The sequence below is a fragment of the Notolabrus celidotus genome, chromosome 5 (assembly GCF_009762535.1).
Source record: "Notolabrus celidotus isolate fNotCel1 chromosome 5, fNotCel1.pri, whole genome shotgun sequence".
Lineage (NCBI taxonomy): Eukaryota > Metazoa > Chordata > Actinopteri > Labriformes > Labridae > Notolabrus > Notolabrus celidotus.
The window spans coordinates 38,464,925-38,475,706 of record NC_048276.1 but is presented as its reverse complement, the minus strand read 5'-3'; positions in this window follow the sequence as shown (position 1 = coordinate 38,475,706).

The following is a 10,782-nucleotide window of genomic DNA, read 5'->3' as shown; positions in this document are numbered from 1 at the left end:
TTCTTTAGCATCTCTTATGATTTAAAAAGTTAAGAAGTGGTTTATATGGAATCTAATCATTTTCACAGCACATAAAAACTGAGTTCCCCCGTCATATACAGAAAAAAGAAAAAGCGGAACGTTAGCGCTGTGCATTGTGGGAAACAGTACCCGATGGAGACTAGTCTGATGCATAGGCCCAATCTCAATGTCCTCCCTGAGCCCTCCTTGACTTAATTGACATAAGCTGGAAAGTGATTGAGGGCAGGAGGCTGTAAGGGCTCAAAATGCACTTTGAGACTTCTCATGTGACCTGCATGACGTCATGGAGCTCACCTTAGCTGTGTTAGGAAGTTTTATTGCACAATTTTCACTTTCCTCAAATTCAGGGCGCTTCAGGAACTGACTGACTGATTGTCATGTGATCCGGCTCTCACCGTACAGACTGCTTAACCACTTCATTTAAAATATATTAATAGGCTATATAACTATAAACATATAAAGTATACTGTATACATATCTGTGTGAACATAAATAGAATAAGGCTGTTTTCATTGCAACTTTCATGCTTCTTTTTTACTATCGCACTCTTTTTAATTTCATGTCATGTCATTTGTTTACCCTTTCATGCTTGCGGGCTTCTCCTGGGGATCCCATGTTTCACGTCACAATGCTATGAACTATGGGTAATTCCCTTACCCTGAGTCTGTTAAAATGCCCACTTACGGAAAGGGGGCATAAAGGACTCAAAAAGTCTGAGAGAGATCCCTCACACACTTGATGATTTGACAGTGGGACAGCCTTAAACCCTCACGGACTTAGCGGGAATATGCCTTAATGTCAGTGAGTGTGAGGGTGGACACTGAGATTGGGCCAGACTTAGAAATGTTCCTGAATCAGTACGACATCTGGGTAGTTTTGGCATACTGCAGATGTTGCTCTTGTTTACATTCTACATACTGAATTTTGGCCACATCAGTACATACTGCTAGTATAGTAGGAGGTTTGAAAACAGCCCTAGTTTTGGTCTTGGTGCATTGTGGGTAAGGCAGTCACTATGTGGGGCACCAGTCGTTAAATTGCACGTCCCCATGTACAGAGGTTGTGGTGGGTGACCCAGGACCTGTGGCCCTGTGCTGCATGTCAGCCCCCACTCTCTCCTCCTAGTGTCCTGCTCTCTTTCTCTCAATAAAGACACTGAAGACCAAACAATCAACGTGTTTTTAACATTTAATCTAAAGCTGAGCGGCAAAAGCAGTTTCTCCTGCACAGCTGCAGTCAAAGAGTTTAAAGTGTACCTGATGTTTAGGCACTCCATGAAGCTCAACAGAGGGTGTTGAGGGGCAAAACCACAGTCCTCAATCTGTGCACATGTTTTTCCCACAGTTTATTTTCAGCTCATGAGTCAAGAGTCTGAGTTAGTCACACATGCACACTATGAACTGAATCTTCAAGTGTTTGTAGTTCAAACTGTTCTCTCTCTGGCAGAACAATAACAGAAACACAGCCCAACACCAAAGGACAGTTAATGATTTATTAAAGTACCCAGTCATGGGGTGCTGGTGGCCTAGTGGTCTAAGCGCCCCACATATAGAGGCTATAGTCCTCGTCGCAGGGGTTGCCGGTTCGATTCCCGGCTGGTCGACCATTTCCTGCATGTCTTCCCCCGCTCTCTGCTCCCCACATTTCCTGTCTCTCTTCACTATCCTATCAAATAAAGGCAAAAAAGCCCCAAAAATATAACTTTAAAAAAAAAAAGTACCCAGTCATGTTACCTCTGCATATACTAAAACAAAATCAAGTTCTATAAGCTACAAAATAATAGTCTGAGGATTCAATAACATGTGACTGAAAACAGAATATATCTGGTGAATAAAAAATACTTAAAACAATATTTTGTTTCCATTCTGATCTCACGTTGATCTCTGCTGACAGAGACAAGAAGACTAACAGCTGTTCATGTATTTCAATTCAAACCTAAACATGTCTTATTTCTAACAATCACATTCCTATATCGTCCCTATCTTGACTGTGTGGGTCTAGTTTATGTTCAGTTTGGTTAAGAGTTTAATACTTTTAAATAATGGTCACAGATATGGTCTAGAACAGGGGTGTCAAACATACGGTCCGCAGGCCAAAACCAGCCCTCCAGAGGTTCCTATCTGGCCCTATCTTGTCCTCTGGAGGTCGCATACAATCATAGTGCTGACGGAGCGCACCTGAACGACGCTCCAGGAGAATATCTGCAGTTTGCATACTCAGACTTTTTAGAGCTCTTCATGATCCAATCAACACTAAAGTTTACATATATGTAAACTTGCACAGCAGGAGCTATGGATCCACATTTTTCGGCAAAAGGAGCCACATATCCTGCGCATGCTTACCCTACATGTGTGAACATCATGGGTGCGCTCCGTCACTACTAACACTCGCACTAAACCCCTGCATACAACACTGTCCAGCAAGCAAACTGTTGCCATGCTGGAGCAGGGGGGTCCATAATAATCAACTTTACCTTCTTCATCATTAGAATCTATCTGTTCTTTTGCTGTAAACATCACACACTGTGTGTCAGGTGACTGGGGAACCTGTGTGCTCGGTGTGTTCGCAGCAGGTTTCAGTGCTTAAAGAATATAATATTCGGCCCACTATGAGACTCATCATGACGAAAAATACAGCAGCTGTTTTTGTAACAAGATAGTTTGAGTTTGGCACCCTTGGTCTAAAAGGTAAACTAAAGATGTCTGTGTTTGTGTTTGTGTTTGTGTTTGTGTTTGTGTTTGTGTCTTGGTGGTTGATCATGTTTAGAGCAGTTTTGGTCATTGGGACCTCCAACAATAAGGAAGTGAAATGTTCAAATGTCTTTAAACACAAACAACCTTAAGATGAAATGTAAGATTTCCCTGGTTTGTTTTCACATTCAGGCTTTAACAGGACTGTTGTTCCCCAGAGCTCTCCATGGTGCTGATCTCTGTTTACACTCACGGGAAGTTCAAGCCAGAAACTTCAGTGTTATATTCCCCTGTTGGCTTTATTTCATCAAGAAGTCTTACTCATATGAAGATATGTTTCAGAGCTGTGAGAGCAGACAGTAATAACAGTCTGTTAAAGTCATACCAATGTGCTGGCTTTAATGGTAATATAACTAAAGAAGAAGTAGAGGGGTGAACATATGAGGCCCTTAAAACATTCACAGTCATTTTCACAACACAGGTGATGGGTCAGAGTGAAAAGTACAAAGATATCATGTATCTGTATTTTCTTTTCTTTTTGGGGGTATAAGGAGCATCTGACTTAACATCAGGATACTGTAGCTGTAAATGTATCAACCCTTTCCTCTCTCTTCAGTCTCCTCTACCTGTTAAAACAGTCATCTCGACTACTGCAACAGCATCCTTTACGGCCTTCCCTCCACCGACCTCCAAAAACTCCAATATGTCCAGAACTCAGCTGCCCGGTTACTCACCCACTCCCGCTCCAGAGCCCACATCACACCCATCCTTCAGCACCTCCACTGGCTCCCCATACAGCACCAAGTCCACTTCAAGATCCTGTTCATCACCTACAAAGCCCTCAATAACCTCGCCCCCTCACACCTGACCGACCTCCTCAAATGTCACTCCCCATCTCGCCTTCTCTGATCATCAGATGCCAACTTCCTGTCTCCTATCACCAAGAACAAGAACCGCACCTTGGGGGACAGAGTCTTTGCCATCGCTGCCCCGACTCTCTGGGACTCTCTCCCTCCAAACATCCTCAACTCTGACTTCAATCATTTAAAAACCACCTCAAGACCTCTACCCCCGCCCCGCCTCTGTCTTGTTCTGTTTCATTTATTTGCTTTACTTTTGTTTTTATTTTTCTGTAAAGTGAATTTGAGTACCATGAAAAGAGCTATACAAATCCTATCAATTATATTAAAAGTATTCTTTATAAAAATCAATCAGTCTATCAATCAAGACACTGTACACAAGCAGCATGTCTGAACCTCTCTCTGATATAATATATAGAGGGCTAACATTAATGCATCATGACCAAAGCACTTCACAATATATGGCAACAGTGACAAGAAGAACTTCCCTCAACAGGCAGAAACCTCGAACAGAACAGGACTCATGATGAGCAGCTGTCTGCTGAGACTCTGAGGGAGGAGAAAACAGGATCAATCAATCAATCTTTATTTGTATACCGCCAAATCACAACAAACGTTATCTAAAGACTCTTTTACAAACAGAGCAGGTCTAGACCACTCTATGTCAAATTATGAACAGAGACCCAACACCAAGACAGGATCAGACTCAGTCTGACCCCACCTTAATCCATCATGAGCATTGCACCTCACAGTATTTAGCTAGTAACAGGCAGAAACCTTGAGCAGAACCAGACTCATGTTAGACAGACATCTGCTGAGACTGTGTTGGAGAGAGGGATAGAAGGAGGTGAAGAGAGAGAGAGAGATGATAGAGATGAGACAGATAGTAGTAGTTGTATCAGCTGGAGTCTGGAACGTCCACAGCAGGAGGACGTCTACGGCAGCTCAGAGGAACCTACGAGGCAAGGGAGCTCAGGGACTCCAGAAAGGTCTATGGTTAGTAACTTTAATGGGACAGGGAGAGTAAAAGTAAGTGATGAGGGGGTTGGGGGGAAGGGGGTGAGATAGGATCCCAGTGTGTGTGTGTCAGTTCCCCCGGCAGTCTAAGCCTATAGCAGCATAACTAAGAGCTGGTCCAAGCCTGATCCAGCTCTAACTATAAGCTTTATCAAAAAGGAAAGTTTGAAGCCTACTCTTAAAAGTAGAGAGGGTGTCTGCCTCCCGAACCCTGACTGGTAGAGGATTCCAAAGGAGAGGGGCCTGATAACTGAAGGTTCTACCTCCCATACTACTTTTAGAGACTTTAGGTAGGACCAGCAGGCCTGCATGTTGGGAGCGTAGAGTTCTAGAGGAGTAATAGGGCACTATGAGCTCTTTAAGATATGAAGGTGTCTGATCATTTAGAGCTTTGTAGGTCAGAAGAAGGATTTTAAATGATAGTCTATATTAAAAAAGAGACAGACTGACAGAGAGAGAGAGAGAGAGAGAGAGAGAGAGAGAGAGAGAGAGAGAGAGAGAGAGAGAGAGAGAGATGTAATATATGGTTGATATGTATGTGATGAATATAATATGTAATGAATATGGTGTGTGATTAATCTATATATGGTGAGTGTAGTGTGTTGTGAATATATATAATGTACTGTAGGAATTTATGTGCTTTGGCAATAATATCTCGTTCATGCCAATAAAGCAAATTTGAATTGAATTGAAAAATTGAGAGAGAGAGAGAGAGAGAGAGAGAGAGAGAGAGAGAGAGAGAGAGAGAGAGAGAGAGAGAGAGATGAACCGAAGGCAAACAAAGCACATCAACAAGAGACATAAACAAATATTAAAGCTCTGTTTAATATTAATATTTACAGTAGAGTACTGCTGATGGACATATGGGTATGGATCGCTGTGATGTTAGGTCTCAGGTCTATTGTTAGCATTAAAGCTTTAATATTGATAACATGGGGAGACTAATAATGTTCATTATAGCAGTTAGAGTGGAGCAGCTCTCACATTAACATCAACATTAACATTAACATTAATAGCCTTGTGATGGACTGGAGACCTCTCATGGTGTACCTCGCCACTCATCTAATGACAGCTGGGGTGGGCTCCACGCCCCAGGGACCCTGAACAGGATGAGTGTAACATAATGGATGGATGAATGAATGGATGAATAGTTTTAATGGATGAATAATGTTAATGGCTGTAGCATTTGGAGTCATGCAGGTGGCTGTAATCTACTGGGAGCCTGAATGTTGTGTAAGTGAGGTATGTTTGGGACATGAAGATTTTAAATCAGTCACATGGTTTAATATGAAATGGATGCATACAGAAAAAGAGAGACAGAGGGGCTAAGCTAACATTCCTACATCATTTTTAAAAACATTTAGTGATGCTGCTTTTCATCATCAAGCTTTAAAAGTAAACTTAACAGCAGTGGTGGACAGTAACAGAGTAAATGTACTTAAATACATCTGTACTTTACTTGAGTGTTATTTTTTTGGTAAACTCATGACTTTTACTCCATTTAAAGACAGATATCATCCTTTTTACTCCTCTACATTTCTATCAGTGCTCTAGTTACTCACTACTTTATCTTTGAAGTCAGCTCATGAATGTCCTTCTCTTTTCTGAAATCTGATCCTAAGACAGTAAACTGTGTTTGTGTAGTTCTGTTTGTCTCAGTGGTTTAGTCGTACCGGTATATCGTGAGTCTCCATGGTTGAACGTGGAGCAAACACAGAGCATCACTCAGATCAGGCAGTTCATGTAGAGGTGGTAATGATGGCTATAATTCTCCACCTGAGCACCCATGGTCATATCTTCAGCCCGTGTTAGAGGTTTTTGAAATGAAGAATGATACGTATGGTTTGAAATGTTCTCCCTGTTTCCCACTCTGTCCAAACAAACAAACATTCACTGTCCAACCTGAGAGAGCGTGTTGAGCTACGTAACGTTTGTTTCATTCCAGATGAACATTTCAGACTAAGGTGTCTGTGCTTGGAGTAACTTAGTGTCTGTTTTTAGTCCATGGTGAGGTTTTTAGAGATTTCTAAATAAACATGATGTAACAGAATGTACTTCTATGTGTTCTTGACTGCATTTCGTGTATTGTGAAAATACAACATTTAGAGATATTTTTAAAGTATTTTGAATACTTCCATTCAGCTCTGGGCTGCATCACTACTTGTATTACTTTTATGACAATTTTTTAGCATCATTATTTATTTATTTTTATTCTTATTCTATCTTATTCTTTTTAAATCATTTTATTTTATTTTTCTGGAATTTATTTTATTTTATGTAATTGATTGACTTTATTTTAATAGATTTTATTTCATTTCTATTTTTAAAGTATTTCAGATCACATTCCTCTCCCTTGTTTTAGCCTTGTATCATTTTCTGTAGCTGCTGTTTTCTGTCTCTCTGTTCTTTTGTGAAGCACTTTGTGCTGCATGCTCCAATGTATGAAAGGTGCTATATAAATAAAGTTGAGTTGAGTTTATACAGAAAAACAAAAACATTGATTAAATTATTCATTTAAAGGAACATAACATAAACCCTTGTGTTTATTTATTGTGCTTCAGAATCAGAATCAGAATCAGAATCAGCTTTATTCGCCAAGTATGCTTGAACACACAAGGAATTTGATTTTAGTAAACTGTGCTCTCTTTGTACAAGGCATAAGAATAGGAATAAGAATAAGAACTACAATAAAAAATAAAATAAAAATATAATAACAATAACATCAGCTATAAATACAAAGAAACAACAAATAGGCATGACTAATATGTACAGGCTAAAAAAATATGATAAAGTGCAGAATTGTTGCATTGTATATCTACATGTATATTTACAGAGAGTATTTATCTGACAGGTATGACACTGTTATGGTTTAGTGTTCATCAGAGTGACAGCCTGGGGGAAGAAACTGTTCTTATGGCGGGTTGTTTTGGCGCACAGTGATCTGTAGCGCCTGCCGGAGGGGAGGAGTTTGAAGAATTTGTGTCCAGGGTGTGAGGGGTCAGCGGTAATGCTCCCTGCCCGTTTCCTGGCCCGGGACCGGTACAAGTCCTGGATGGGGGGCAGGTCGACACCGATGATTTTTTCTGCAGTCCTTATAGTCCGTTGCAGTCTGTGTTTGTCTAGTTTGGTTGCAGAGCCAAACCAGACAGTGATGGAGGTACACAGAACAGACTGAATGATGGAGGTGTAGAACATGATCAGCAGCTCCTGGGGCAGGTTGAACTTCCTGAGCTGACGCAGGAAGTACATCCTCTGCTGGGCCTTTTTTCTGATTGTGTCTGTGTGGGAGGTCCACCTCAGGTCCCGGGAAATAGTGGATCCCAGGAACCTGAAAGAGTCCACAGTAGACACAGTGCTGTTCAGGATGGTGAGGGGGGGGAGTGGGGGGGGGTGGGTGGGGGGGCTTCTCCTGAAGTCCACTGTCATCTCTACCGTCTTGAGCGGGTTCAGCTCCAGATGGTTCTGACTACACCAGAGAGCCAGCTGTTCCACCTCCTGTCTGTAAGCAGACTCGTCTCCGTCCTGGATGAGACCGATGAAGGTGGTGTCGTCTGCGAACTTCAGGAGTTTCACCGAGGGGTCTCCTGAGGTGCAGTCGACCCCTTAACTCTAATGAGTGATATACTGTAACATACGGGGGCCCAAAGTGGACATGCGTCTATACATGTTGTAGAGGCAGGGATGGGTTTCTCACTTATCCCTTTGTGTTTGTGGTGTGTGTGTGTGTGTGTGTTTGTGTGTGTGTGTGTGTGTGTGTGTGTGTGTGTGTGTGTGTGTGTGTTTGTGTGTGTGTGTGTGTGTGTGTGTGTGTGTGTGTGTGTGTGTGTGTGTGTGTGTGTGTGTGTGCGTGCGTGTGTGTGTGTGTGTGTGTGTGTGCGTGTGTATGTGTGTGTGTGTGTCACTGGGGCTGAATGATTGCCTAATGAATATGTTTTAAAAGTATGTTTTTCTCGAGAAAGTCAAATAAACAGCCTCAAATCGCAGTATGGGCTTCATGTTTCCTCCCTTGGAGCAAGCGGCAACCTCCGGTCTCAAACGATGAAGCCCATGCAGAAGTGTTATAAACTGCAATACATTGAGAATCCTCTTGAGGCTGGCTGCAGAAACACCGGAAACCACATAGACATGAATGGGAAAAAGACGATCTTTGCAGCATTAATAAACATGTTTACAGCCTGGTTCAAAAAACAGCTTGGCTCTATGAAGCTAATCTCTCTAATGTCACTCACTGTACGGGGGGTGAATTTATTACTAACATGACGGTTCAGAAGATATTAAGATTACCAGTTTTTGCCCAAATAAGGACATGACTGACATGACTCCCGGTCGGGAACACATAGCTGTTTGCTAGGAGGCTCACACTACGTCACACTCTGCCTGGTTGAGTTCAGCATTTCCAATATGGCTGCTGCTGTAGATTTGCTTCCAAACAGCGCTCAGGAACAGATGGGTGACATCACGGATACTACGTCCATATTTTATACAGTCTATGCCTTGGAGTCAGCGCGTCAGTATTCCCCTCTCTGTGACTAATTTAGTTTTGATAGTCGCACAACAGATGTTATTTACTCCATCTTGAGATCTGGAAGCATCATATGATCAAAATGATCAAAAGCTAAAAACATTATCGCCCAGCCATTAAATGTTCTTTCTATGGAGTTCATACTGATGCTTTCAGCTCGCCGTTTTTATGCACCCCTGAGGAGAACCGATCATTACTCCAAATCTTTCATCCCATCTGCTATCAGGCTTTTAAACTCAGGCGGTAGTCCTTTTAGTCATTTTAAATAACATTAGTATGTCAAAGTAGATTTTAATCTTTGTCTTATCTTACTGGTAGTTATCACACTTCATATAAACTACAGGTGCAGCTCAAAAAATTTGAATATTGTGAAAAAGTTTAATATTTTTTTTCACTCAAGTCAGAAAGTGAAACTCATACATTATATTCATTCATTACACACAGAGTGAATGTTTCAAGCCTTAATTCTTGTCATTTTGAAGATTATGACTTACAGATGATGAAAACCCAAAATTCAGTGTCTCAGAAAATTAGAATATTGCGACAAAGTTCAATATTGGAAACTCATGGTGTCACACCTGAATCAGCTAATGAACTCAAAACACCTGCAAAGGTTTCCTGAGACTCCAAAGGGTCTCTCAGTCTGGTTCAGTAGGGACACTATCATGGAGAAGACTGCTGACTTGACAGATGTGCAGAAGACCGTCACTGACACTCTCCACAAGGAGGGTAAGTTACAAAAGATCATTGCTAAAGAAGCTGGTTGTTCACAGAGAGCTGTATTCGAGCATATCCATAGAACGTTGAGTGGAAGGAAAAAGTGTGGTATAAAGAGGTGCACAAGCAACAGGGATAACCACAGCCTGGAGAGGATCGTCAAACAAAATCCATTCAAGAATGTGGGAGAGCTTCACAAGGAGTGGACGCTGGAGTCAGAGCATCAAGAGCCACCACGCACAGACAAATCCAGGACATGGGCTACAAATGTTGCACTCCTCTTGTCAAGCCACTACCTGGGCTAAGGATAAAAAGGACTGGACTGTTGCTCAGTGGTCCAAAGTCCTCTTTTCAGATGAAAATTAGCATTTAATTTGAAAATCAGGGTCCCAGAGTCTGGAGGAAGAGGGGAGAGGCACAGAATCCACGTTGCTTGAAGTCTAGTGTGAAGTTTCCACAGTCAGCGAGGATTTGTGGTGCCATGTGATCTGCTGGTGTTGGTCCACTGTGTTTTCTGAAGTCCACAGTCTATGCAGTCATCTATCAGGACATTTAAGAGCACTTCATGCTTCTTTCTGCTGACAAGCTTTATGGAGATGCTGATTTCATTTTCCAGCAGGGCTTTGCACCTGCCCTCACTGCCAAAAGTACCAAAACCTGGTTCAGTGACCATGGTATTACTGTGCTTGATTGGCCAGCAAACTGGCCTGACCTGAACCCCATAGAGGATCTATGGGGTGTTGTCAAGAGGAAGATGAGAGACACCAGACCTAACAATGAAGATGACCTGAAGGCCACTATCAATGCAACATGGGCTTCCATTACACCTCATCAGTGCCAATCAGGCTGATCGCCTCCATGCTACACCACATTGATGAAGTAATTCATGCAAAAGGAAGACCAATATTGAGTGCATATATGAAAATTATTTTCAGAGGCCTGATATTTCTGTTTA